This window comes from Neovison vison, chromosome X (genome assembly GCF_020171115.1).
Source record: "Neovison vison isolate M4711 chromosome X, ASM_NN_V1, whole genome shotgun sequence".
Lineage (NCBI taxonomy): Eukaryota > Metazoa > Chordata > Mammalia > Carnivora > Mustelidae > Neogale > Neogale vison.
In genome coordinates, this window is record NC_058105.1 from 65736438 (window position 1) to 65763459 (window position 27022).

Sequence of the window (27022 nt, forward strand, 5' to 3'; positions counted from 1 at the left end):
AAAATCTTTAAATCTTTAAATATAATTTAAATAATAAAAATAAATAAAATTAAATAATAAATATTAATTAAATATTTTAAATATTTAAATATATTGCTTAAATTCATAAAAGATTTTAATTTTTTTGGTTAAGCCTTTCATTTTCTTTTAATTCAGAAAAAGAGTGAGTGAGTATGCACGCATAAGCAGGGGGAGGGGGAGAGGCAGGCAGAGAGAGAAGCAGGCTCCCTGCTGAGCAAGGAGCTTGATGTGGGACTTGATCCCAGAACTTTAGTATCATGACGTAAGCTGAAGGTAGCCACATAACTGGCTGAGCCACCCAGGCATCCCAAAGATTTTAATTTTTTAAGTAAACTTTCTTTTTTAATCATGATAGTTTTCAAGAACATTTACAGGCAGAGGGAATAGTACTACAAATCTCCATGTACCAGATACTCAACTTCAGCAGTTACCAACACATGGCCATCTTGTTTCATCTATTTTCTTCAGATTACTTTGGAGAAGTCTCAGAAATCATCTCATTCTGTGTATATATAGTTCAGACTATATTGTCAAAAGATAAATACCCTTAGACATTATTACAGTACCATTATTAGACTTAAAAATTATCATTAATCCCATAGTATCATCAAATATCTAGCTAATATTCCAAATTCTTTCATTTTCCTCAGAAACATATTAGTGGTTTTTAAAGATTTATTTACTTATTTGAGAAAGAGAGGAAGCATGGGTGGTGGGGAGGGACAGAGAGAATCCCAAATAGATTCCCCACTGATCTCCGAGCCTGATGCAGGGCTTCAGTCCCATGACCCCAAAATCATGACCTGAGCCAAACCAAGAGTTGGATGCTTAACCAACTGAGCCACCCAGGTGCCCAAATAACAATGGTTTTAAAAATGTGTGGTATGAATTAGGAAATTAAGAAAGTCTTAGTACCTAGTACGTTGCATTTGGATGTTATACCTCATGTCTATTTTCATTTTATTGTACAAGAGTTTAAAGAGCTAGATTATTTGTGTAGAATTTCCTATATTTTGAGCTTTGCTGATCCCATTTCTGTGGTGTATTTTCACTGGTTCCTATATGTTCTTTAAACTGTTGGATATAGAGGTCTGACCAGATTCAGTTCTTGGCAAAAATACTCATGGGTGGTAATATATACCTCATCTTGCATCTTACTTAGAGGTACATCTAAGAGTAGGTGTCTCTTTTTGTGATGTTATTTAAATTTTATTTAAAAATTTGAATAATAGCATTTGATAAGTAGACATTAAAATTCTATATTATCATTTTCTTCTTCTGATCCCTATCAGTATATATACATGTTTTTCACATAACTGCAGTCACTGTATGTGACTGTATATGCTGTATTTTCCTTCCCCTCTTATTTCATGTAATTTAAATATATATTAACATGTTCCCCGTACATTTCATTGTTTTATAATGTTTATTTTCTAATTAATTTTTTTTCATTTACTAAATTGAATCTATGTGCTTTTAAAAAATCAAGTATTACCATAAAGCTGTATTGAAAAATCAGTAGTCTTCCATTTTACCCAGACTGTACTCAAAGGTGATGACTCAGTTCTTCTAGCTATTCTTTGCTTTTACTTTATGTTTCTGTTTAGTAGGCATATAATTTTATTTTTTATTTTTCAGTTTTAAACATTACCATTGTTATATGATAGTTGTGGATTTGTCATATACTGCCTGACAAAGACAGACTTTCCTCCTCCCATTCTCTTAGTGTGGTTATACCACAGTTCTGGTGGAATTATTTGTCACTGTTTGCATGCCTGTATCTATTTAAATATTCACAAAAGGGCTACATAGTGTATATTGCATATATTTCTCATACAAACACATATATGTATGTGTATATACACATAGTGCATGATGATTACATTCCTTTGTCCTTTTTTGTTTGCTTTTCCTAGAATTAATAATGTTTTTGATTTTTTTTGTCTTTCTGCATACTTTTGACTACTTAATTTCCTGTATATTTGGCAGAACCCTAAAATTCCTCAGTAACTTTAACACATCAAGTGAATGATCAGGTTAGTTTTTTTGTTTTTTTCTTTGAAATGATGCTCTTGGAGCCTTTTTTCCCCCACTTCTAATCTGATCTGTTTCATTACTTTCACTCTTCTTGGAATTTCCTCACCTCACCCATTTCTTGTTTTGGATCTCTTACTTCATAGATACTTATTTTCCCATGCACTATACTTCCCAGAGATTTTCAGTTGGATTAGTCATCTTACTTTAATAATGGACTAATTTGGCGATCTGGTAGGTGTGACTCTTCCTTATTTAGCCTTTCAACCAATTTTCTGGCTTTCACTCCACACTTCTCCTGAACTATTTGTGTTAACTGATGCCTCCTTGTCCTTAAACTTCTGAGGAATATCAAATATGTGGTTATTGTTGTTTTTCTTCTCTACGGGAACTTAAGTTTCAACCTTCTTTATTTTGTTACGTCATATGACATTTGTCCATATGCCTTATAGCTTTCACAGTTTTGTTAACGCTTCATTTCTGCCAAGATCTTCCTCTTTTTTCTTTTTCACCTATGGGATTATAACTTTTTTGTTCTTTCATGTCATTTTATTGAAGAAATATGTTCATTCCACCATTTTTAGCCACTTGCAATGCTTTTGCCTAAGTAAACTGTTCGAAGAAATACATTCATTCATTCATTTATTTGATCTTATTTATTTATTTGACAGAGAGAGTACAAGCAGGGGAGCAGCAGGGAGAGGGTGAGGAAGGAGGAGGAGGAGAAGCAGGTTCCCTGCTGAGCAGGGAGCCTGATGTGGGGCTTGGTCCCAGGACCCTGAGATCATGACCCAAGCTGAAGGCAGATGCTTAACTGACTGAGCCACCCAGGTGCCCCATTTCTCAAGAAATTTAATACACATTTGTATAGCCACCAATTACATATGATGTATTTCCTATACTAAGTTCACAATCAAAGGATTTTATCAAAAGTATACTTCCTAGTAGCCATTGCCGCATTTAAGATGTAGAAAACTTTAATCAGTACTTCTTGGTCAGTCCTCAACCCTGTATACCTAGCTATAGGGAATCTATGATCTGCTTTTATCACCATAGATTATATTTGTCTTTTTTAAAGTTTCGTGTCAATGAAATCACATATGTTCTTTTATGTAATTTTCAGTTTAACAATTTTGAGATTCATTCATGTTTATGTGTTCCAGGTACTTTATGTTTGTAGAGTACTATTCCACTGTATGGATAGGCTACAGGTTATTTACTTATTGATGGACGATTGGGTTATTTTTGGCTTACGAATCAATTTGTTATAAATATTTCTGTACAGGTCTTTGTGTAGAAAGATGTTTTCATTTCCCTTGGAAAAATATCTAGAAGTGGTATTACTGGGCCATATGGTATGTGCATGTTTAACTTTAATTTCAAATTCCATTTCTTCATTGCTAGTATATAGGAAAGCACTATCTTTTGTATATTAACCTTACATCCTGCAACCTTGCTCTAATCACTGAGTTCCTGGATTTTTTCATTATTTGTTTGGATTTTCTCTATATGAAATCATTTCATCTGTGAACAAAGACAGTTTTATTTCTTTTTTTTTTATTTTTTATTTTTTATAAACATATATTTTTATCCCCAGGGGTACAGGTCTGTGAATCGCCAGGTTTACACACTTCACAGCACTCACCAAAGCACATACCCTCCCCAATGTCCATCACCCCACCCCCCTTCTCCCAACCCCCCTCCCCCCAGCAACCCTCAGTTTGTTTTGTGAGATTAAGAGTCACTTATGGTTTGTCTCCCTCCCAATCCCATCTTGTTTCATTTATTCTTCTCTTACCCACTTAAGCCCCCATGTTGCATCACCACTTCCTCATATCAGGGAGATCATATGATAGTTGTCTTTCTCCGCTTGACTTATTTCACTAAGCATGATACGCTCTAGTTCCATCCACGTTGTCGCAAATGGCAAGATTTCATTTCTTTTGATGGCTGCATAGTATTCCATTGTGTATATATACCACATCTTCTTTATCCATTCATCTGTTGATGGACATCTAGGTTCTTTCCATAGTTTGGCTATTGTGGACATTGCTGCTATAAATATTCGGGTGCACGTGCCCCTTCAGATCACTACGTTTGTATCTTTAGGGTAAATACCCAGTAGTGTAATTGCTGGGTCATAGGGCAGTTCTATCTTCAACATTTTGAGGAACCTCCATGCTGTTTTCCAGAGTGGTTGCACCCGCTTGCATTCCCACCAGCAGTGTAGGAGGGTTCCCCTTTCTCCACATCCTCGCCAGCATCTAAGACAGTTTTATTTCTTTCCTTCCTAATCTGTGTATCTTTTAATTGCTTTTCTTGTTTTACTGCATTAACTAAAATTTCTGGTACGATGTTCAAAAGGAGTGGTAAGAAGGGATATCCTTGCCTTTACCTGACCTTAGTGTGAAAGCTTGTAGTTTCTCACCATTAAGTATTATGTTAGCTATTGACTTTTTGTAGGTACTCTTAATCAAGTTGTGAAGTTCTCCTCTGTGTCTTATTAACTGAGAATTTTTATCATGAATGGGTGCTGGATCTTTGTGAGATACTTTTGCTGCATCTCTTGTTATGATTATGTGATTTTTAAAGCCTGTGGATATAATGGATTGTGTAGATTTTTGAATCTTGAACCAGTGTTCCGTATCTGGGATAAATCCTACTTGGTTATGGTATATAATTCTTTTAATACATTTTTGGATTTTATTTGTTAATAGTTTGTTGATGGCTTTTGTATTTATGATTATGAGAGATGCTTATAGTTTCACATCCTGTGTTGGTATTAAGGTAATGCTGGCCTGATATATTGAATTAGGAAGTGTTCCCTCTGCTTTATCCTCTAAAAAAGGTTGTAGAGAATTGGTATAATGCACTTGTAAACCCACCAGTGATGTTTTCTGTTTTGGAAGGTTATTAATTATCAACTTAATTTCTGTAATATGTATGAGCCTATGTAGATTGATGATTGGCTTTATAATAAACTACCAAAATGTTTTCTAGCGTGACTATAACATTTTGAATTACCATCAGCAATATATGAGAATTCCAGTTTCTTCATGTCCTCAGCAATAGTAGTTGCTGGCAGTTTTTAAAATTTCAGCCATTTAAAAAAATGTGTAGTGTTATTTCATTGTTACTTTAATTTGCATTTCTCTGGTGACTAATGAGGTTAAACATCTTTTCATGGGCTTAATGGCCATTTATATATCCTTGTGATGTGTTTATTCAAATCTTTTCCTCTTTTTTTTTCTTTTCCTCTTTTTTGTGTATGGGGAGTTTTGTCTTTTTATTTAATTAAGATAGTTATTTTGTATAAAAGTCATTTTTTGGGTTTATGTGTTTTTATGTGTTTTATTCCTTATTGACTTCTCTTTTTATTTATTTAATCTTGTCTTTCAAAAAGTCAGAAGGTTTGAATTTTGATAAAGTCTTACTCATCAGTTTTTTTTTTAAAGATTTTATTTATTTATTTGACAGAGAGAGATGCGGGACTCGATCCCAGGACCCTGAGATCATGACCTGAGCCGAAGGCAGCGGCTTAACCCACTGAGCCACCCAGGCGCCCCTACTCATCAGTTTTTTAATGTTTGCCCTTTTGGGGGGGGGTGCACATGTCTGTGTCCTATTTAAGAAATCTTGGTTTACCACAAGGTTGCAAATATTTTCCTCTTTGATTCCTTCTCAAAATTATGTACTTTTCATTTTTAAGTGTAAGTTTGTGATTTCTTTCTTGTTAATTTTAGCATGTTAATGATATGGGTGAAGATTCATATTTTATCCCAGTATGGTCAGTTATTCCTCTTATCATTTGTTGTAAGACTTGTTTCTCCATGGAATTATTTTGCATCTTTGTAAAAAATCAACTTATTACATATTTGTCAATCAGTTCATCTATGTGTTTATCCTTAAGCTAATACCATACTGTTTTGATTACCATAACCTTATATTTTATAGTAAATCTTGAAATCAGATACTGTAACTCCTAAACTTTGTTCTGCATTTTCAGAATTGTTTTCGCTATTAACTGTTAACTTGCATTTCCATATAAATTTTAGTATCATGTTGCCACTTTTCATAAGAGTCCTTTTGGAACTTTTATTGGGATTGTGTTGGATCTTTATATCAGTGACATCTTAGCAGTATTTTTCTCCTGTTACATGAATATAGTATGTCTCTCCATTTATTTAGTTTTCTTTTAATTTCTCTTAGCAGTGTTTTATACTTTTCATTGTACAAATCCAGCATATATTTTGCTAAATTTATCCCTAAGGGGATGCCTGGGTGATTCAGTGGGTTAAATCTCTGCCTTCGGCTTGGGTCATGATCTCGGGGTCCTGGGATTGAGCCCCGCATCAGACTCTGCTCAGTGGGGAGCCTGCTTCCCTCTCTCTCTCTGCTGGCCTCTCTGCCTACTTGTGATCTCTGTCTGTCAAAAAATAAATAAAATCTTTAAAAAAATTATTCCTAAGTATTTCATGTTTTCTGATGACATGATAAATGAAATTTCAAGAGATTTAATGACTTTGTAGTCTGTGACTTAGCTAAATCCTCTTAACTAGTTCTGGTAGCTTTTTTGTAGATTTCTTAACAATTTTCTACCTTTACAATCATGTCCATACATAAATAACTACTAATTTCTTCCAAATCTGTTAATTTCTGTTTTAAAATTATAAATGGATGTAATTTCTCTCTCACTCTTTATTTTAGAGAGAGACAGAGAGACACAGAGAGTGTCTGTGCAAGTGGAGGGGGGAGGGGCAGAGGGAAAAGGAGAGAATCTTTTTTTTTTTTTTTTTTTTTTTTTTCCCAATTTATTTATTTTCAGAAAAACAGTATTCATTATTTTTTCACCACACCCAGTGCTCCATGCAAGCTGTGCCCTCTATAATACCCACCACCTGGTACCCCAACCTCCCACCCCCCCGCCACTTCAAACCCCTCAGACTGTTTTTCAGAGTCCACTTCCTAACATAGTCTCTCATGGTTCACCTCCCCTTCCAATTTACCCAAATTCCCTACTACTCTCTAACGCCCAAAAGGAGAGAATCTTAAGCAGGCTTCATGCTCAGTGCAGAGCCCAGGGCAGGGCTCAATCTCATGACCCTGAGATCATGACCTTAGCTGAAATCAAGAGTCAAGACACTTAACCTAAGACTGAGGAACAGGTGTCCTTTAATTTCTTTTTTGATTGATATACAGTTGACATACAATATTATATTAGTTTCATAACATAGTGATTGAACATTGAACATAATTTCTTTTTTTGATTAAAATATAGTTGACATGCAGTATTAGTTTTACAACATAGTGATTGAACATTTATATACATTATGAAATGATCAGCACTGTAATTCTAGTTGCCATCTGTCACCAGTGTTTTATTACAGTATTATTGAGTATATTCCCTATACTTTAGTATTCATAGTACTTTAGTTCCTTGTGACTTACCTGTTTTATAATTGGAAATTTGTATCTCTTTATTGCTTTCACTTCACTAATCCACTCTACCTCCCTCCCCTCTGGCAACCACCAGTTTGTGTTCTATATTTGAGAGTGTTTTTGTTTTATTTTGTTTATAGATTATGCATATAAATGAAATCATACGGCATTTGTCCTTCTCTAAATTATTTCTTTGCATAATACCCTGCAAGTCCATCCATATTGTCGCAAATGGCAAGATTTTAGTCCTTCCTTATAACTGAGTGATACACACAACACACATGCACACACAGCACATCTTTATCCATTTATCTGTCGGTGGATGCTTAGGTTGTTTCCGTATCTTGGCTATTGTAAATAATGCTGTAGTTACCATAGAGGTACATGTTTCTTTTTTGAATTAGTGTTTTCAGTTTCTTGGATAAATACCCAGAAGTGGAATAGCTGGATTGTATGGTCACTCTATTTGATCATTTTGAGGAACCTCTATACTATTTACCATAGTAGTTGTACCAATTTTTACTCCCATGTCAGTAGAGCATGCTGCTTCCCTTTTTTCCACATTTTCATCAGTACTTGTTATTTCCTGTCTTTTTTATACTAGCCATTCTGATTGGTGTGAGGTGATGTCTCATTGTTCATTTGATTTACATATCCCTGATGATGAGTGATGTTGAGCATTTTTTTCATGTGTCTCCTGGCCATTTGTATGTTGTCTTTGAAAAAAGTTTGTTTAGGTTCTCTGCCTGTTTTGTAATTGGATTGTTTTTATGTGTGTGTGTATATGTTGAGGTGTATGAGTTCTTTATATATTTTAGATATTAACCACTTATCAGGTATATCATTTGCAAATATCTTCTCCCATTCATTAGGTTGCCTGTTCATTTTGTTGATGTCTTCCTTTGCTGTGCATAGGCTTTTTAATTTGACGCAGTCCCAGTTACTTATTTTTCCTTTTTTTGCTCCTTGCTTGAGGATATAGATTCAAAAAGGTATTGCTAAGATTTATGTCCTACAGTTTACTGCCTATGGTTTCTTTTAGGAGCCTTAGGGTTTGAGGTTTTACATTTAGGACTTTATTTTGAGCCTGTTTTTGTGTGGGCTGTAAGGAAGTGGCTTTGTTCCTTCTTTCTCATGTAGCTGTCCAACTATCCCAATAACATTTATTGAAGACTGCATCTTTTTCCCATTGTATATTCTTACATTCTTCATGGTAGATTAATTGACTGTCTAAGTGTCCGTTTATTTCTGGGTTCTCACTTCTGTTCCGCTGTTCTTTATATCTGCTTTTTGTTTTTTTTTTTTAAAGATTTTTTATTTATTTGCCAGAGAGAGAGCAAGCGAGTACACACAAGCAGGCAGAGAGGCAGGCAGAGGCAGAGAGAGAAGCAGGCTCCCCGCTGAGCAAGGAGCCCGATGCGGGACTCGATCCCAGGACCCTTGGATCATGACCTGAGCCGAAGGCAGCAGTTTAGCCCACCGAGCCACCCAGGCGTCCCTGCTTTTTGTTTTTGTTTTTGTTCTTTTGTGTTAGTACCAGGCTGTTTTCATTAGCTTTGTAGCTGTAGATTTGTAGTATAGTTTGAAATCTGGTGCTACTTCCAAGTACCTCTAGCTTTGTTCTTTTTTCTCAAGATTACTTTGGCTGTCTGGGGTCTTTTGTGATTACATACAAATTTTAGGATTCTTTGTTTTAGTTCTGTAGAAAATGCTATTAATATTTTGATAGATATTGTATTGAGTTTGTAGAACATTTTAGGTAGTATGGACATTTTAACAGTATTAATTATTCTTTTTGCCCTAATCGGGTCTTTTAAAATATTTTGTATCTATTGAAGTTCTCACTGTCTTTATTCTTTTCCTGAGTTTGATGAGCATCTCTATGGCCATTACTTTGAACTTTTTATCAGGTAGATTGCTTATCTCTGTTTGTTTAGTTCTTTTTCTGAGGTTTTGTCTTGTTATTTTGTTTAGCACACATTCTTCTGTGTCCTCTTTTTCTCTCGTTCTGTTTGTTTTATGTATTAGAAATGCTACTGCTCTTGGTCTTGAAGGAGTGGCTTTATGTAAAAGGCATCCTCTCTGGGGCCAGAAGTGCAGTCCCCTCTAGTCAACCAGAACCAGGCCTCCAGAGCTGTCCCTTATGTGGGCTGCCTGCATCTTCCTATTGTGCCTGGGCTGGAACTGTTGCAGGTATGCTGGTAGGCAAGGTTAGACACCATCACCCCCCAGGAGCCATCACTCTCAAGTGCCACTTTGGAGGGACACCAGTTCCAGCTGAGGCCACCTATCAAGTGTGGAAGGTGGGAACCTGGCTGCCAGGGTGGGGAGGGGGTTGGTACTAGCTGAGACCACCTGCCAGGTGTGGTGGATGCTTACTTTCTTCAAATGCTTCTTAATGTGTCTGTCTCGGTAATCTAGAACAGTCTTGGATTCCTAGAATAAGCCTTGCTTAGTCATGGTACATTACACTTTTTATATGTTGTTGTATTTCTTTATTTTTAAAGATTTATGTATTTATTTATTAGAGAGAGAGAGGGAGAGTGAGAGAAAATGAGCATGAGCAGGAGAGGCAGAGGGAGAGAATCTCAAGCAGACTCGGCACTGAGTGCAGAACCCAATGCAGAGCTAGATCCTATGACTGACCATGAGATCACAACCCAAGTCAAAACCAAGAGCTGGGTGCCTAAGTGACTGCACCAACCAGGGGCCTTTATTGTTGTATTTCTTTTGCTAATATTTCAACCATGTTTTTACCTCAGTATTAAGTATGCATGTTCCTTTATAGATTTCTTATATATGTTTCTAGTTTTGCTATCACAGTAATACTGTACTCACACAGAGTGAGTAGGGAAGTTTTCCCACCTCCTCTGTCTTCTTGAAGTTTCATTCTTAAAAGATTGATAGAATTCTCCAGTGAAGTCATGGGCCTGTAGTTTTTATTCTGTCTCTGTGTGTGTGTGTGTATGTTTTAACAGCTTCAGTTTATTTAATAAATGTAAGGCTATTTAGACTATCTATTTCTCCTTAGCTCTGCTTTGATAAATTTTGTCATTTCTCCTTAGCTCTGCTTTGATAAATTTTGTCTTTAATGAATTTGCCCATTTCATTTAAATAGTCAAATTTATTGGTGTAAATTTGTTCATAATATTCTGGATTTTTTAATATTTTGTAGGCTTTGTCATGATCTCTCATCTTTCATTTCTGTTGATAATTTGTGTCTCATTATTTTTCCTTGTTTAGTCTCTTTAGAGGTTTAGCAATTTTAGTATCATTTTCAAAAACACCAGCTTTGGGTTTCATTGATTCCTCTGTTGTTTCACCTTTTTCCATTTCACTGGTTGCCACTTTTATTTTTATCTTAACATCTTCTTTGGGTTTCATTTACTCTTCTTTTTCTAGCTAATTAAGGTGGATTTTAGATACTGCTTTTTAAAAAAATATATGCATTTAATGGTACAAATTCCCTTACTGTTTTAAACACTGTGCCATATGAATTTTGATGCTTTTGTTTCACTTTTACTGTGTTCAGAGTCTTCTCTAATTTAAAACCTACAAATGGTGTATATTTTATATTTTTCCTCTCATATATTCTTTTGTTTCTAGCTGCAGTATTTTAATTTTAATAAAATTAATTAATTAATTAAATTTTAATTAAGTTGTACTGGTTAATTATAATCAGGGTTTTATATCTCTAATGGTGTTCTGTCTAATATTGAGAGAGAATGTTGAGGTCTCCCAGTATAATTGTTGATTTGTTGTTTTCTCCTTGCATTTCTCATTTTTTTCTTCTTGTGTGTTGAAGCTCTGTTGTTAAGTACATGTACATGTAGAATTGTCTTTCTAGTGATGCCCCCCTTTTTTTTTTCAAAAGTTTGATTTATTTATTTGACAGACAGAGATCACAAGTAGGCAGAGAGGCAGGCAGAGAGAGAGAGGAGGAAGCAGGCTCCCCACTGAGCAGAGAGCCCGATGTGGGGCTCGATCCCAGGACCCTGAGATCATGACCTGAGCCTAAGGCAGCGGCTTAATCCACTGAGCCACCCAGGCGTCCTCTCTCTCTCTCTACCTGCCTCTCTGCCTACTTGTGATCGCTATCTGTCAAATAAATAAATAAAATCTTAAAAAAAAATTAAAAAAAGAATTTTATGTAGGCTCCATGCAATGTGGGGCTTGAACTCAGAACCATGAGATCAAGACATGAGCCGAGATAAAAGTTGGACACTTACCCAACTGAGCCCCCTAGGCATCCTTAGCATGCATATCGTGAGCTGGAATTTGTAAAGATTTACAAGCTTTCCTTTTTATATAGAGTTTACATTTAGTGGGGCACCTGGGTGGCTCAGTGGGTTAAAGCCTCTGCCTTCGGCTCAGGTCATGATCTCAGGGTTCTTGGATCGAGCCCCACATCGGGCTCTCTGCTCAGCAGAGAGCCTGCTTCCCCCTCTCTCTCTGCCTGTTTCTGCCTACTTGTAATCTCTGTCTGTCAAATAAATAAAATCTTAAAAAAAAGAATTTACATTTAGTGAAATGTACTAATGTTAATTGTACATTTCTTTTCAACATAGCATGGAATGTACAGATCTATCTTACATATTTTTGTGGTTTTCTTCAACTTGCTTTTTTCCTTTTCCTTACTGTTTGGAAAGTTATACCTGTTGTGTCTGCCCTTAACTGTGGTACAACTTAATGGTTGAATGGGTATAGTACCATCAGTCCTTACCATCTCTAAATCTTTTTTTGAGGGACAGTTCAGTTGTTTGAACATTTTTCACTAAATTGGCATATCCTGTTACATATTAAAATGACTTTTGTTGTGCTTCTTCGGCTCCTTTTATTAAAAAAAAATATTTACTGAGGCACATGAGTGGCTCAGTTAAGTGTCTGACTCCTGACTTTGGCTCAGGTCATGATCTCAACATTGTGAGATTGAGCCTCACATTGGACTCCATGCTGGGTGTGGAGCCTGCTTAAGATTTTTTAGCTCCCTTCCTCTCTCCCTTTTTTTCTGTCTCTCCTGCTCCCCCACCCCCTGCCAAATTATTTACAATTTAAGTGTTTTAAGTGCACAGTTCAATGAAGTGCATTCACGGTGTCGTGCTGTCATCACCACCATTTGTTTTCATGAACTTACCATTATCCTAAACAGAAGGTATACATCAAAAAATAAACAAGTTCTTCCCAGCCCCTTTAACCTCTCTTTTATTTTCTGTCTCAAGTATTTGTCTGATCTGTGTACCTCACATAAATGGAATCACACAGTATTTGTCCTTTTCTTTACAGCTTATTTCACATGACATAATGCTTTCAAGATTCCTCCATTTTATTAACTAACAGAATTTCATTACTTTCTAAAGGATGAATAATACGTGTTATACATATTATCATATTATATTTATCCATTTATCTGTCAATGGATATTTGGGTTTCTTCCACCTTTTGGCTGTTGTGAATAATGCTGCTATAAACATGGGTATACGAGTATCTCTTTTTTAAGTTCCTGCTTTCCATTCCATTGCATATATACACAGATGTGGAATTGCTGAACATAATGTAATTCTGGATGAAATTTTTTGAGGAATTGCCATACCACTTTCCACAACACCTGCACCTCTGTGTTGCCACCAGCAATGCATACAAGTTTTTAATTTCTTCACATTTTCACCAAAAATTTTTTTTCTTTTCTATTCTTTTTTCTTTCTTTCTTTTATTTTCTGTTTTTTTTGGGGGGGGTAGTGGATGTGAAGTGAAGTCTTATGGTTTTGATTTGCATTTCCTATTTGACTAATGATGTTGAACATGGTTTTTCACATGCATGTTAGCCAGTTGTATAATTTCTTTGAAAAATGTATATTCAAGGTATTTGATGTTTTTATTTTTCTACTTTATTTTTTTTCTTTTCAAACTTCTATTGAAAATTTTTTAAAGATTTTATTTATTTGACAGATCACAAGTAGGCAGAGAGGCAGGCAGAGAGAGAGGAAGGGAAGCAGGCTCCCTGCTGAGCAGAGAGCCCGATGCGGGGCTCGCTCCCAGGACCCTGAGATCATGACCTGAGTCAAAGGCAGAGGCTTAACCCACTGAGACATCCAGGTGCCCCCAAACTTTTATTTAAATTCTAGTTAATGTAGAGTGCAGTGTTGGTTTCAGGAATGGAATTCAGTGATTTGGCACATACATACAAAACCCGATGCTGTTCATATCAAGTGCCCTCCTTAATACACATCACCCTTCTAATTCATCCCCTACACGCCTCCATCCATCACCCCAGATATTTGTACTCTATCTTAAAGAGTCTCTCTCTTTTTAAAGGTATTTTTTAAGATATTATTTTATTTATTTATTTATTTATATTTTATTTTATTATTTATTTTAATTTTATTTTCATTTTTATTTTATTATTTATTTATTTTTAAAATTTATTTGAGAGAGAGAGAAAGCATAAACAGGGGGAGAAAAAGGGGGAGAAGGAGAAGCAGACTCCTTGCTGATCTAGGAGCCCAATGCAGGGTTTGATCCTAGGACCCTAAGGCCATGACCTGAGCTGAATTGAAGATAGATGCTTAAGTGACTGAGCCACCGAGGCTCCCCTCTTTAAGAGTCTTTTATGGCTTGTTTCCCTCTCTCCTTATTCATTTATTTTCCCCTCCCACATATTCATCTGTTTGTTTCTTAAATTCCACATATGTGTGAAATGTATTTGTCTTTCTTTGACTTAATGCACTTAGCATAATATGCTCTAGCTACATTATGTCTTTGCTAATGGCAACATTTCATTCTTTCTCATAGCTGAGTAATATTCCATTGTATATATATACCACATCTTCTTTAGCCATTCATCAGTGGATGGACATTTGGGCTTTCTCCATAGCTTGGCTATGTACCCCTTCACATCTGTGTTTTGTATCCTTTGGGTAAATACCTAGTAGTCCAATTGCTGGATTGTATGGTAGTTCTATTTTTTTACTTTTTGAGGAATCTCCATAATTTTCTCCAGCGTTTCTACACCAATTTGCATTCCCACCAAGTGCAAAACAGTTCCCCTTTCTCTGCATCCTCGCCAACACCTGTTGTATCTTGGTGTTGTTAATTTTAGGCATTCTGACAAGTGTAAGGTAGTATCTCTTCTTGGTTTTGATTTGTATTTCCCTGATAAGTGATGTTCTGCATCCTTTCATGTGTCTGTTAGTTGTTGTCATTTTTCTGATGGTTTTTTCTAATTTTTTTGGTGATTTCTTATTTGACCTGTTTTTTTTAAGTGTGTCTTGCTTAATTTCCACATATTTGCATTTTTCCAGTTTTCCTTCTGCTACTGATTTCTAGCTTCTTTCAATTTTGAGCAGAAAAGATACTTTTTATGATTTCAGTCCTTTATAATTTTTTAAGGCTTGTTTTGTGCCCCAACATGTGGTTTGTCTTTTTTAATGTGTCACGTATACTTGTGAAAATTTGTATCCTGCTATTATGTGAATGTTACCTATATATCTGTTATGGTAAATTGTTTTATCATGTTTTTAAGTTCTAATTTCTGACTGATCTTTTTTGGCTTGTTTTATGCATTATTGAAAATTGGGTGTTGATGTCTCCAAACTATTATTATAGAACTCCTTTTAATTCTGTCAGTGTTTGTTTCATATATCTTGGTTCTGTTGTTGGTGCATTTATATTTATGAGTGTTCTATCTTCTTGATAAATTGATTCTTTTATCAATGTACAGTATCTTTTTGCCACTTAAAATAGTTTGTTGACTTAAGGTCCATTTGTCTGATATCTGTGTAGTCACCCATGCTTTCTTAGTTACAGTTTTCATGAAATATATTTTACCATTCTTTCTTTTTCAGCTTATTTGTGTCTTTTAATCTAAGTTGAATCTTTTGTAGGTAACCAGCATTTACATCATCTTTTAATATTTTTCTCAATCTATGAGAATCTATTTTCTCAATCTATGTCTTTTAATTGAGGGTTTAATCTATCTGTATTTTAAGTAAGTATTGATGAGTAAGAATTTACTTTTGCCATTTTGGTACCATTTGTTTGTCTTACTGCTTTTTTCCATCATTTTCTCCATTTCTCCCTTCTTATTTTATTTGTCTTTTTCAAACAGAGACACATTGTGACTCCCATCTCATTTTTGTGTGTAGTCATTAGATATTTTCTTCATGGTTATTATCATGGTATTAAATATCATATCAAATATCCTAATGTCATAATGGTCTGTTTTGAATTGATAAGAACTTAATTGAATCATATACAAAACTGTAGTTTTCTACAGCTCTGTTTCTCATGTCACAAATTATGTTTCTATACATTTTATGCCTAGTAACATATTCTAAATATCTTTTTTGTTTTTGTCCTTTAAATACATAGAGAACAAACCTAGAGTTACAAACCAAAATTCCAATTGTAGTGGGTTTTATATTTTCCCCTATATGTATCTTTTCCATAGATATTTACTTCTTCATACATCTTTTGAGTGACTATATAGCATTCCTTTCATTTTAATCTGAACGCCTTCCTTTAACATTTCTTGTCTAATTTTAATGAACTCCCTCAGTTTAGGAATGTTTCAATTTCTCCCTCTTTTTTGAAAGATATTTTGTTTGCTAGGAATTTCTCAGCTGTCAATTATTTTATTTGAACACTTTATATTATCTGGGTGCTTGGGTGGCACAGTCAGATAAACATTCAACTCTTGGTTTCAGCTCAGATCATGATCTCTGGATCATGAAATCAGGTTCCACCCACATTGGGTTCCATTCTTTGCATGCAGTCTGCTTAAGACTTTCCACCCCTCCTCCTCGCACATCTTCACTCTCGCTCACTCTAAGAAATCAATCAATCAGTCTGTCTCTCTTTTAAAAAAATACTATCAAAAAATATTATCACACCACCTTTTGGCCTCCCAAGTTTCTGATGAGAAGTCAGCTGATAATGTTATTGATAATCTTTATATCTGACAGGTTCTCTCTAGCTACATTCAAAATTCTCTTTGTCTTTGGCCTCAAAGCTTTAAGATTTTATTTATTTTTATTTATTTATCAGAGAGGGGGGCGGAGAGAGCGAGCACAGGCAGACAGAATGGCAGGCAGAGGCAGAGGGAGAAGCAGGCTCCCCGCTGAGCAAGGAGCCCGATGTGGGACTCAATCCCAGGATGCTGGGATCATGACCTGAGCCGAAGGCAGCTGCTTAACCAACTGAGCCACCCAGGCGTCCCGGCCTCAAAGCTTTAAATATAATGTGCTCAGTCTGGGTCTCTCTCTTAGTTTATCTCATTTCTAGTTTGTTGCATTCGTTAGATTTGTAGATTCTGGTCTTGACTCAATTTTCTGGAGTTTAGGGCCAGTATTTCCTCACATAATCATTCTGCCCCTTTCTCATTCTCTTCTTTGACTCTCATTATGTATATGTTGGTCCACTTGATGGTGTCCCACAAGTCCCTAGTCTCATTTTTCTTCATTCTTTTTTCTTTCTGTTCTGTAGGTTTATAATTTCAGTTGCCACCTTCATGTTTGTTAATTATTCTGTATGTTCATACTATTGTTAAATCCCTTTTGTATTTTTTAAAGATTTTATTTATTTATTTGACAGACAGAGATCACAAGTAGGCAGAGACAGGCAGAGAGAGAGAAGGGGAAGCCAGCTCCCCGTTGAGCAGAGAGCCCAACATGGGGCTCGATCCCAGGACCCCGGGATCATGACCTGAGCCGAAGGCAGAGGCTTTAACCCACTGAGCCACCTAGGCACCCCTTTTTGTATTTGTTTTAAAGTATAGTTGACACACAGTGTTTTAGGTGTTTCAGGTGAACAATGTAGTGATTCAGCAACTTTGCATTATAGTATGCCTAACATTACTGATCATCAGGGAACTGTACATCAAAGCTATGTTGCGATATCACCTCATAACTCTCAGGATGACTAAAATGAAAAACACAAGAAACAAAAGGGTCGGCAATGCTGTGGAGAAAAATGAACCCCCCTTGCTCTGTTGATGGGAATGCAAATTGTTGAAGCTGTTTTGGAAAACATTATAGAAGTTTCTCAAAAAATTAAAAATAGTGCTACCCTATGATCCAGGAATCACACTACTACTGGGTATTTACCCCCAAAATATGAAAGCACTAATTCAGAGGGATACATGCACCCCTATGTTAATTACAGCATTATTTACAGTAGCCAAACTATGAAAGCAGCTTGAGTGTCCCTCGATAGATGAGTGGATAAGAAAAAGTGTTATATACATGGATTATTATTCAGCTATAAAAAGAATGAAATCTTGCCATTTGCAATGACATGCTAGGGATAGAGAGTATAACGCTACTCGAAATAATCAGCTAGAGAAAGACAAATACCATGTGATTTCACTCATATGTCGCATTTAAGAAACAAAACAGAAGAGTAAAGGAAAAAAAGAGGAGAGAAACCAAGAAAGAGGAGAGAAACCAAGAAACAGACTCTAACTACAGAGAACAAATTGATGGTTACTAGAGGGGAGGTGGGCAGGGATTTGGAGGAAATAACAGATGAGGAATTAAGAGTACACTTATGATGGTGAAAATAATGATGAGAAAGATAAATTATCTCCTCCTATATTCAGAATGAAGATTCACTAATTCTAAATCCAAAGACATCACTTAGTATCAAAAATATCATGCAACTCACTAATGAACATATGGTCCCAAGGTCTTAATTACAGCGATGTGTATTATTTTTCTAGTGATGTGTTAAGATATTATCAAAAACTTATCCTCTTAAAACAAGACAACATTATAATCTCATAGTCCTATAAGTTAGGAATTTCAGAGTGGCTTAACTGAGAGTATGGCTCTACTGGGTAACCTGCTCAGTGTCTCACTGAGTAGATACTAAATTGTTACCCAGAGTTCAGATTTTCATATAAGATTTTGTGTCCTTTTTAAGCTCCTTCTTTTTGGTCAGAATTGTTTTTTTGTAGTTGTAGCATGGAGGTCCTTAGCTCCTGGACACTTTTCTACAAAATCGCTTCAAGACTGTTAAGAGAGGATTTCTTACAGTTCAGTCTTTTAAAGGGCTAGACTTGATTAACTCTGGCCCACCTAGGAAAACCCTCTTTCTGATTAAGTCAAACCCAACTGATTACTCAGTTATGGGAATGATATCCCATCATATTTACAGATCTCAACCACAGTGAAAGGCATTGGACTATACAGGATGTGTACACTAGAGGATGGGATCTTAGGAACCATTTTTATGATTCTGCCTGCTACACCTTGCAAAAAGAACAAGACATTTAGGGAATTTTCAATTTTGTTTAATGGATTTGCCCCAGTGATATGAAGCTTGGATACAATCCAAACTAGAATACTATAAAAATTTAGTGACTATTTAGTCTTTGTCAGTTACCTTGCATAGATTGTCTTATTTAATCTCCACAACAACCACATAAGGGCTGTGTATAATCTTTCCCAGTTTGTAGATGAAAAAACTGAAGCTAAGAGGGTTTAAGTAACTTGTTAAAATGGAGTTTGGATCAAAATGGTCCATGGTATTTATACTCCACCATGGTGTCACCTAGTATTAATCTTGATTTCTATATCATTAGCATTTGTATGTAAGTGCAGTATCCAGGAAATTTACCACAAATTTGTGACTTATGTTATAATTGTTTATATCCGGTAATGATAATGTAGTTACGGTTTAAAAAAGAGAGTGTTCTTTTAAAGAGACATTTAAAAACATTTACAGATGAAATTCCATGCTTTCTGACATTTGCTTCAAAATCATTTATGGGGTATGAGGAGTTGGAGAATGAGTAGGAGGCTGTCAGTGAAAAAAAAAAAAAACTGACCAGAAGTTGATAACATTTGATATTGTTGGATAATGGGGAACAGGGTTTATTATGCTGTTCTACTTTTTCTTACATTTGAAAATTTCCATAGTGAATATTATGTAATTGATTGTTACAATTCTTTTTTTTAATCATTCTATCTTTCTTTTTAAAAAATAGTTTATTTTTTATTAGCATATAATGTATTATTGGCCCCAGGGGAATAGGTCTGTGAATCGCCAAGTTTACACACTTCACAGCACTCACCATAGCACATACCTTCCCCAATGTTCATAACCCAACCACCCACTCCCTGCTCCCCCTCCCCCCAGCAACCCTCAGTTAGTTTTGTGAGATTAAAAGTCTCTTATGGTTTGTCACCCTCCCAATCCCATCTTCTTTCATTTTTTTGTTCCCTACTCCCCAAACCCCCCACGTTGCCTCTCAAATTCTTCATATCAGGGAGATCATATGATAATTGTATTTCTCTGATTGACTTATTTCGCTCAACATAATACCCTATAGTTCCATCCACATCATTGCAAAAGGCAAGATTTCATTTTCTTTTGATAGCTGTACAGTATTCCATTGTATATGTATATATACCACATCTTCTATATCCATTAATCCATTGATGGACATCTAGAATCTTTCCATAGTTTGGCTATTGTGGACATTGTTGCTATAAACATTTGGGTGCGGGTGCCCCTTTGGATCACTACATTTGTGTCTTTATGGTAAATAGCCAGAGACGCGATTGCTGGGTCGTAGGATAGCTCTATTTTCAACTTTTTGAGGAACCTCCATACTGTTTTCCAGAGTGGCTGTACCAGTTTGCATTCCCACCAACAGTGTAGGAGGGTTCCCCTTTCTCCGTGTCCTCACCAGCGTCTGTCATTTCCTGACTTGTTAATTTTACCCATTCTGACTGGTGTGAGGTGGTATCTCATTGTGATTTTGATTTGTGTTTCCCTGATGCTGAGTGATGTGAAGCACTTGCTCATGTGTCTGTTGACCATCTGGATGTCTTCTTTGCAGAAATGTCTGTTCATGTCCTCTGCCCATTTCTTGACTGAATTATTTGTTCTCTGGCTGTTGACTTTGATAAGTTTTGATAAGATTTTGGATAGTAGCCCTTTATCTGATATGTCATTTGCAACTATCTTCTCCCATTCTGTCAGTTGCCTTTTGGTTTTGTTGACTGTTTCCTTTGCTGTGCAAAAGCTGTTGATCTTGATTAAGTCCCAATAGTTCATTTTTGCTGTTGCTTCCCTTGCCTTTGGCAATGTATCTAGGAAGAAGTTGGTGTTTCTGAGATCAAAGACATAGCTGCCTGTGTTTTCCTCAAAGATTTTGGCAGATCCCTGTCTCACATTGAGGTCTTTCATCCATTTTGACTCGATTTTTGTGTGTGGTGTAAGGAAATGGTCCAGTTTCATTCTTCTGCATGTGGCTGTCCAATTTTCCCAACACCATTTATTGAAGAGACCGTTTTTTTTTTTATTGGGCATTCTTTCCTGCTTTGTCAAAAATTAGTTGACCATAGAGTTGAGGGTCTATTTCTGTTCTGTTCCATTGATCTATGTGTGTGTTGTTGTACCAGTACCATACTGTCTTGATGATGACAGCTTTGTAATAGAGCTTGAAGTCTGGAATTGTGATGCCACCAACTATGGCTTTTTTTTTCCCAATATTCCTCTGGTTATTCGAGGTCTTTTCTGGTTCCATATAAAATTTTAGGATTATTTGTTCAATTCTTTTTGAAAAAAATGGATGGTATTTAGATAGGGATTGCAGTAAATGTGTAGATTGCTTTAGGTAGCATAGACATTTTCACAATATTTATTCTTCCAATCCATGAGCATGGAACATTTTTCCATTTCTTTGTGTCTTCCTCAATTTCTTTCATGAGTATGTAGTAGTTTTCTGAGTACAGATTCTTTGCCTCTTTGGTTACGTTTATTCCTAGGTATCTTACGGTTTTGGATGCAATCGTAAATGGGATCAACTCCTTCATTTCTCTTTTTTCTGTCTTGTTGGTGTAGAGAAATGCAACTGATTTCTGTGCACTGACTTTATATCCTGACAGTTTACTGAATTCCTGTACAAGTTGTAGCAGTTTTGGAGTGGAGTCTTTTGGGTTTTCCACATAAAGTATCATATCATCTGTGAAGAGTGAGAGTTTGATTTCTTCTTTGCTGATTTGGATGCCTTGAATTTCTTTTTCTTGTCTGATTGCTGAGGCTAGGACTTCTAGTACTATTTTGAATAGCAATGGGGATAGTGGGCATCCCTGCCGTGTACCTGACCTTAGCAGAAAAGCTCTCAGTTTTTCCCCATTGAGAATGATATTCGCTGCAGGTTTTTTATAGATGGCTTTGATGATACTGAGGTATTGTACCCTGTCTCCCTACACTTTGAAGAGTTTTGATCAAGAAAGGCTGCTGTACTTTGTCAAATGATTTTTCAGCATCTATTGAGAGTATCATGTGGTTCTTATTCTTTATTTTATTAATGTATTATATTACATTGATTTGCAGATATTGAACCTACCTTGCAGCCCAGCAATAAATCCAACTTGGTCATAGTGAATAGTCCTTTTAATTTACTGTTGGATCATACTGGCTAGTATTTTGGTAAGAATTTTCACATCTGTATTCATCAGGGATATTGGTCTGTAATTCTCTTTTTTGATGGGGTCTTTGTCTGGTTTGGGGATTAAGGTAATGCTGGCCTCATAAAATGAGTCTGGAAGTTTTCTTTCCATTTCTATTTTTTGAAACAGTTTCAGGAGAATAGGAATTAATTCTTCTTTAAATGCTTGGTAGAATTTCCATGGGAAGTGCTTTGGCCATGGGCTCTTGTTTTTTGGAAGATTTTTGATGACTGCTTTAGTCTCCTTACTGGTTATGGGTCTGTTCGAGTGTTCTATTTCTTCCTGGTTCAGTCTTGGTGGTTTATGCGTCTCTAGGAGTGCATCCGTTTCTTTTATATTGTCAAATTTGCTGGCATATAGTTGTTTATAATATGTTCTTATAACTGTTTGTATTTCTTTGATGTTGGTTGTGATCTCTCCCTTTTCATTCATGATTTTATTTCTTTGGGTCCTTTCTCTTTTCTTTTTGATAAGTCTGGCCAGGGGTTTATCAATCTTATTAATTCGTTCAAAGAACTAGCTCCTAGTTTCGTTGATTTGTTTATTTTTCATTGATTTCTGCCTGATCTTCATTATTCTCTTCTCCTGCTGGGTTTAGGCTTTCTTTGCTGTTCTTTCTCCAGCTCCTTTAGGTGTAGGGTTAGGTTGTGTATTTGAGACCTTGTTTCTTGAGAAAGGCTTGCATTGCTATATATTTTCCTCTCAGGACTGCCTTTGCTGTGTCCCATTGATTTTGAATAATTGTATTTTCATTATCATTTGCTTCCATGGATTTTTTAATATTCTTCTTTAATTTCCTGGTTGACCTATTCATTCTTTAGTAGGATGCTCTTAAGCCTCCAGGTATTTGAGTTCTTTCCAAATTTCCTCTTTTTTTTTTTTTTAAAGATTTTATTTATTTGACAGAGAGAGATCACAAGCAGGCAGAGAGGCAGGCAGAGAGAGAGGAAGAAGCAGGCACCCTGCTGAGCAGAGAGCCCAATGCGGGGCTTGATCCCAGGACCCTGGAATCATGACCTGAGCCGAAGGCAGCGGCCCAACCCACTGAGCCACCCAGGTGCCCCCCAAATTTCCTCTTTTGATTGAGTTCTAACTTCATAGCATCATGGTGTGAAAATATGCAGGGAATGATCCCAGCCTTTTGGTACAGTGACCTGATTTATGACCCAGGATGTGATCTATTCTGGAGAACGTTCCATGTGCACTGGAAAACAATGTGTATTCTGTTGCTTTGGGATGGATTGTTCTGAATATATCTGTGATGTCCATATGGTCCAGTATGTCATTTAAGACCTTTTTCCCCTTGTTGATCTTTTGCTTGGATGATCTGTCCGTTTCAGTGAGGGGCGTGTTAAAGTCCCCTGCTATTGTATTATTGTTGATGTGTTTCTTTGATTTTGTTATTAATTGATTTATATAGTTGGCTGCTCCCATGTTAGGGGTATAGATGCTTAAAATTGTTAGATCTTCTTGTTGGACAGACCGTTTGAGTATGATATAGTGTCCTTCCTCATCTCTTACTATAGTCTTTGGCTTAAAATCTAATTGATGTGATAGAAGGATTGCCACCCCAGCTTTCTTCTGATGTCCAATTAGCATAGTAAATTGTTTTCCAACCCGTCACTAAAATCTGGAGGTGTCTTTTGGTCTTACATGAGTTTCTTGTAGGCAGCATATTGATGGGTTTTGTTTTTTTTTATCCATTCCAATACCCTGTGTCTTTTGATTGGGGCATTTAGCCCATTTACATTCAGGGTAACTATTGAAAGGTAGGAATTTAGTGCTATTTGTATTGCCTGTAAGGTGACTGTTACTTTATATTGTCTCTGTTCCTTTCTGATCTACTACTTTTAGGGTCTCTCTTTGCTTAGAGGACCCCTTTCAATATTTCCTGTAGAGCAGGTTTGGTGTTTGCAAATTCTTTCAGTTTTTGTTTGTCCTGGAAGGTTTTTATCTCTCCTTCTATTTTCAGTGATAGCCTAACTGGATATAGTATTCTTGGCTGCATGTTTTTCTCATTTAGTGCTCTGAATATATCATGCCATCTCTTTCTGGCCTGCCAGGTCTCTGTGGATAAGTCTGCTGTCAGTCTAGTATTTTTACCATTGTGTGTTACAGACTTTTTGTCCCAGGCTGCTTTCAGTATTTTTTTCTTTGTCACTAAGGCTTGTATGGTTTACTATTAGATGATAGGGTATGGACCTATTCTTACTGATTTTGAGGGGGGTTCTCTGCACCTCCTGGATTTTGATGCTTGTTCCCTTTGCCATATTAGGAAAATTCTCTACAATAATTCTCTCCAATATACCTTCTGCTCCCTTCTCTCTTTCTTCTTCTTCTGGAACCCCAATTATTCTAATATTGTTTTGTCTTATTTTGTCACTTATCTCTCAAATTCTCCCCTCGTGGTCCAGTAGTTGTTTGTATCTCTTTTGCTCAGCTTCTTTATTCTCTGTCATTTGGTCTTTTATATCACTAATTCTTTCTTCTGCCTCATTTATCCGAGCAGTAAGAGCCTCCATTTTTTATTGCACCTCATTAATAGCTTTTTATTTTATTTATTTTATTTATTCTTTTTTTTTCAATTTATTTATTTTCAGAAAAACAGTATTCATTATTTTTTCACCACACCCAGTGCTCCATGCAAGTCATGCCCTCTATAATACCCACCACCTGGTACCCCAACCTCCCACCCCCCCCCCCGCCACTTCAAACCCCTCAGATTGTTTTTCAGAGTCCGTAGTCTCTCATGGTTCACCTCCCCTTCCAATTTACCCAAATTCCCTTCTCCTCTCTAAACGCCCCTTGTCCTCCATGCTATTTGTTATGCTCCACAAATAAGTGAAACCATATGATAATTGACTCACTCTGCTTGACTTATTTCATTCAGCATAATCTCTTCCAGTCCCGTCCAGGTTGCTACAAAAGTTGGGTATTCATCCTTTCTGATGGAGGCATAATACTCCATAGTGTATATGGACCACACCTTTCTTATCCATTCATCCGTTGAAGGGCATCTTGGTTCTTTCCATAGTTTGGCGACCGTGGCCATTGCTGCTATAAACATTGGGGTACAGATGGCACTTCTTTTCACGACATCTGTGTCTTTGGGGTAAATACCCAGGAGTGCAATTGCAGGGTCATAGGGAAGCTCTACCTTTAATTTCTTGAGGAATCTCCACACTGTTCTCCAAAGAGGCTGCACCAACTTGCATTCCCACCAACAGTGGAAGAGGGTTCCCCTTTCTCCACATCCCCTCCAACACATATTGTTTTCTGTCTTGCTAATTTTGGCCATTCTAACTAGTGGAAGATGATACATCAATGTGGTTTTAATTTGAATCTCCCTGAGGGCTAATGATGATGAACATTTTTTCATATGTCTGATAGCCATTTGTATGTCTTGATTGGAGAAGTGTCTGTTTTTGCCTGTTTCGTGTGTGTTGAGTTTGAGGAGTTCATTATAGATCCTGGATATCAACCTTTTGTCTGTACTGTCATTTGCAAATATCTTCTCCCATTCCGTGGGTTGCCTCTTTGTTTTGTTGACTGTTTCCTTTGCTGTGCAGAAGCTTTTGATTTTGATGAAGTCCCAAAAGTTTATTTTCGCTTTTGTTTCCTTTGCCTTTGGAGACCTATCTTTAAAGAAGTTGCTGTGGTTGATATCAAAGAGATTACTGCCTATGTTCTCCTCTAGGATTCTGATGGATTCCTGTCTCACGTTGAGGTCTTTTATCCATTTTGAGTTTGTCTTTGTGTATGGTGTAAGAGAATGGTCGAGTTTCATTCTTCTACATATATCTGTCCAGTTTTCCCAACACCACTTATTGAAGAGACTGACTTTTTTCCACTGTATATTTTTTCCTGTTTTGTCGAAGATTAATTGACCATAGAGTTGAGGGTCCATATCTGGGCTCTCTACTCTGTTCCACTGGTCTATGTGTCTGTTTTTATGCCAGTACCATGCTGTCTTGGTGATCACAGCTTTGTAATAAAGCTTGAAATCAGGTAAGGTGATGCCGCCAGCTTTATTTTTGTCTTGTTATCGGTTGGGTCCTGATTTGTGACCCAGTATGTGGTCTATTCTGGAGAAGGTTCTGTGTGCACTTGAGAAGAATGAGTATTCTGTTGTTTAAGGGTGGAATGTTCTGTATATATCTATGAGGTCCATCTGGTCCAATGTGTCATTCAATGCTCTTGTTTCTTTATTGATTTTCTGCTTCGATGATCTGTCTAATTCTGAAAGAGGCGTGTTAAGATCTCCTACGATTAGTCTGTTCATATCAGTATGACTCTTTATCTTGATTAACAGTTTTCTTAAGTAATTGGCTGTTCCCATATTGGGAGCATAGATATTTACAATTGTTAGGTCATCTTGGTGGATAGTCCCTTTAAGGATTATGTAGTGTCCTTCTGTATCTCTGACTACAGTCTTTAGTTTGAAGTCGAATTTGTCTGATATGATGTGAGAATCACTACTCCAGCCTTCTTTTGAGGCCCATTGCCATGAAAGATGCTTCTCCATCCCTTCACTTTCAGTCTGGGTGTATCTTTAGGTTCAAAATGAGTCTCTTGTAGACAACATATGGATGGGTCCTGTCGTTTTATCCAATCTGCAACCCTGTGCCGTTTTATGGGTGCATTCAGGCCATTTACATTGAGAGTGATTATTGATAGATACGTTTTTATTGACATCGAGTTACCTTTGAAGTCTTTCTTTTTGTAGACTGTCTCTATATTTCTGTTCAATGCTATTCTTGGGATTTTTCCTCTTTTAAAGAACCCCCCCTGAATATTTCCTGCTCTGTCGGCTTGGTGGTTGTATAGTCTTTTAAGCCTTGCGGGTCTTGAAAACTCTTTCTCTCTACATTAATAGCTTTTTAAATTTCAACTTGTTTAGGTTTTAGTTCTTTTATTTCTTCAGAAGGGGCTTTTATTTCGCCAGACAGCGTTCCTCTAATATCTTCCTTGCCTTTTTCAAGCCCAGGTAGCACCTTGCGAATCGTCATTCTGAACTCTAGATCTGACGTATTAACAATGTCTGTATTGATTGAGTCCCTAGCCCTCGG

General features: G+C 36.5%; 1 protein-coding gene across 6 annotated transcripts in view; it reads left to right on the plus strand.

The window, feature by feature from the left end:
• Window positions 1-27022, plus strand: part of ATRX (ATRX chromatin remodeler) — a 300930-nt gene that overhangs the window by 146083 nt on the left and 127825 nt on the right. The window lies entirely within an intron of this gene.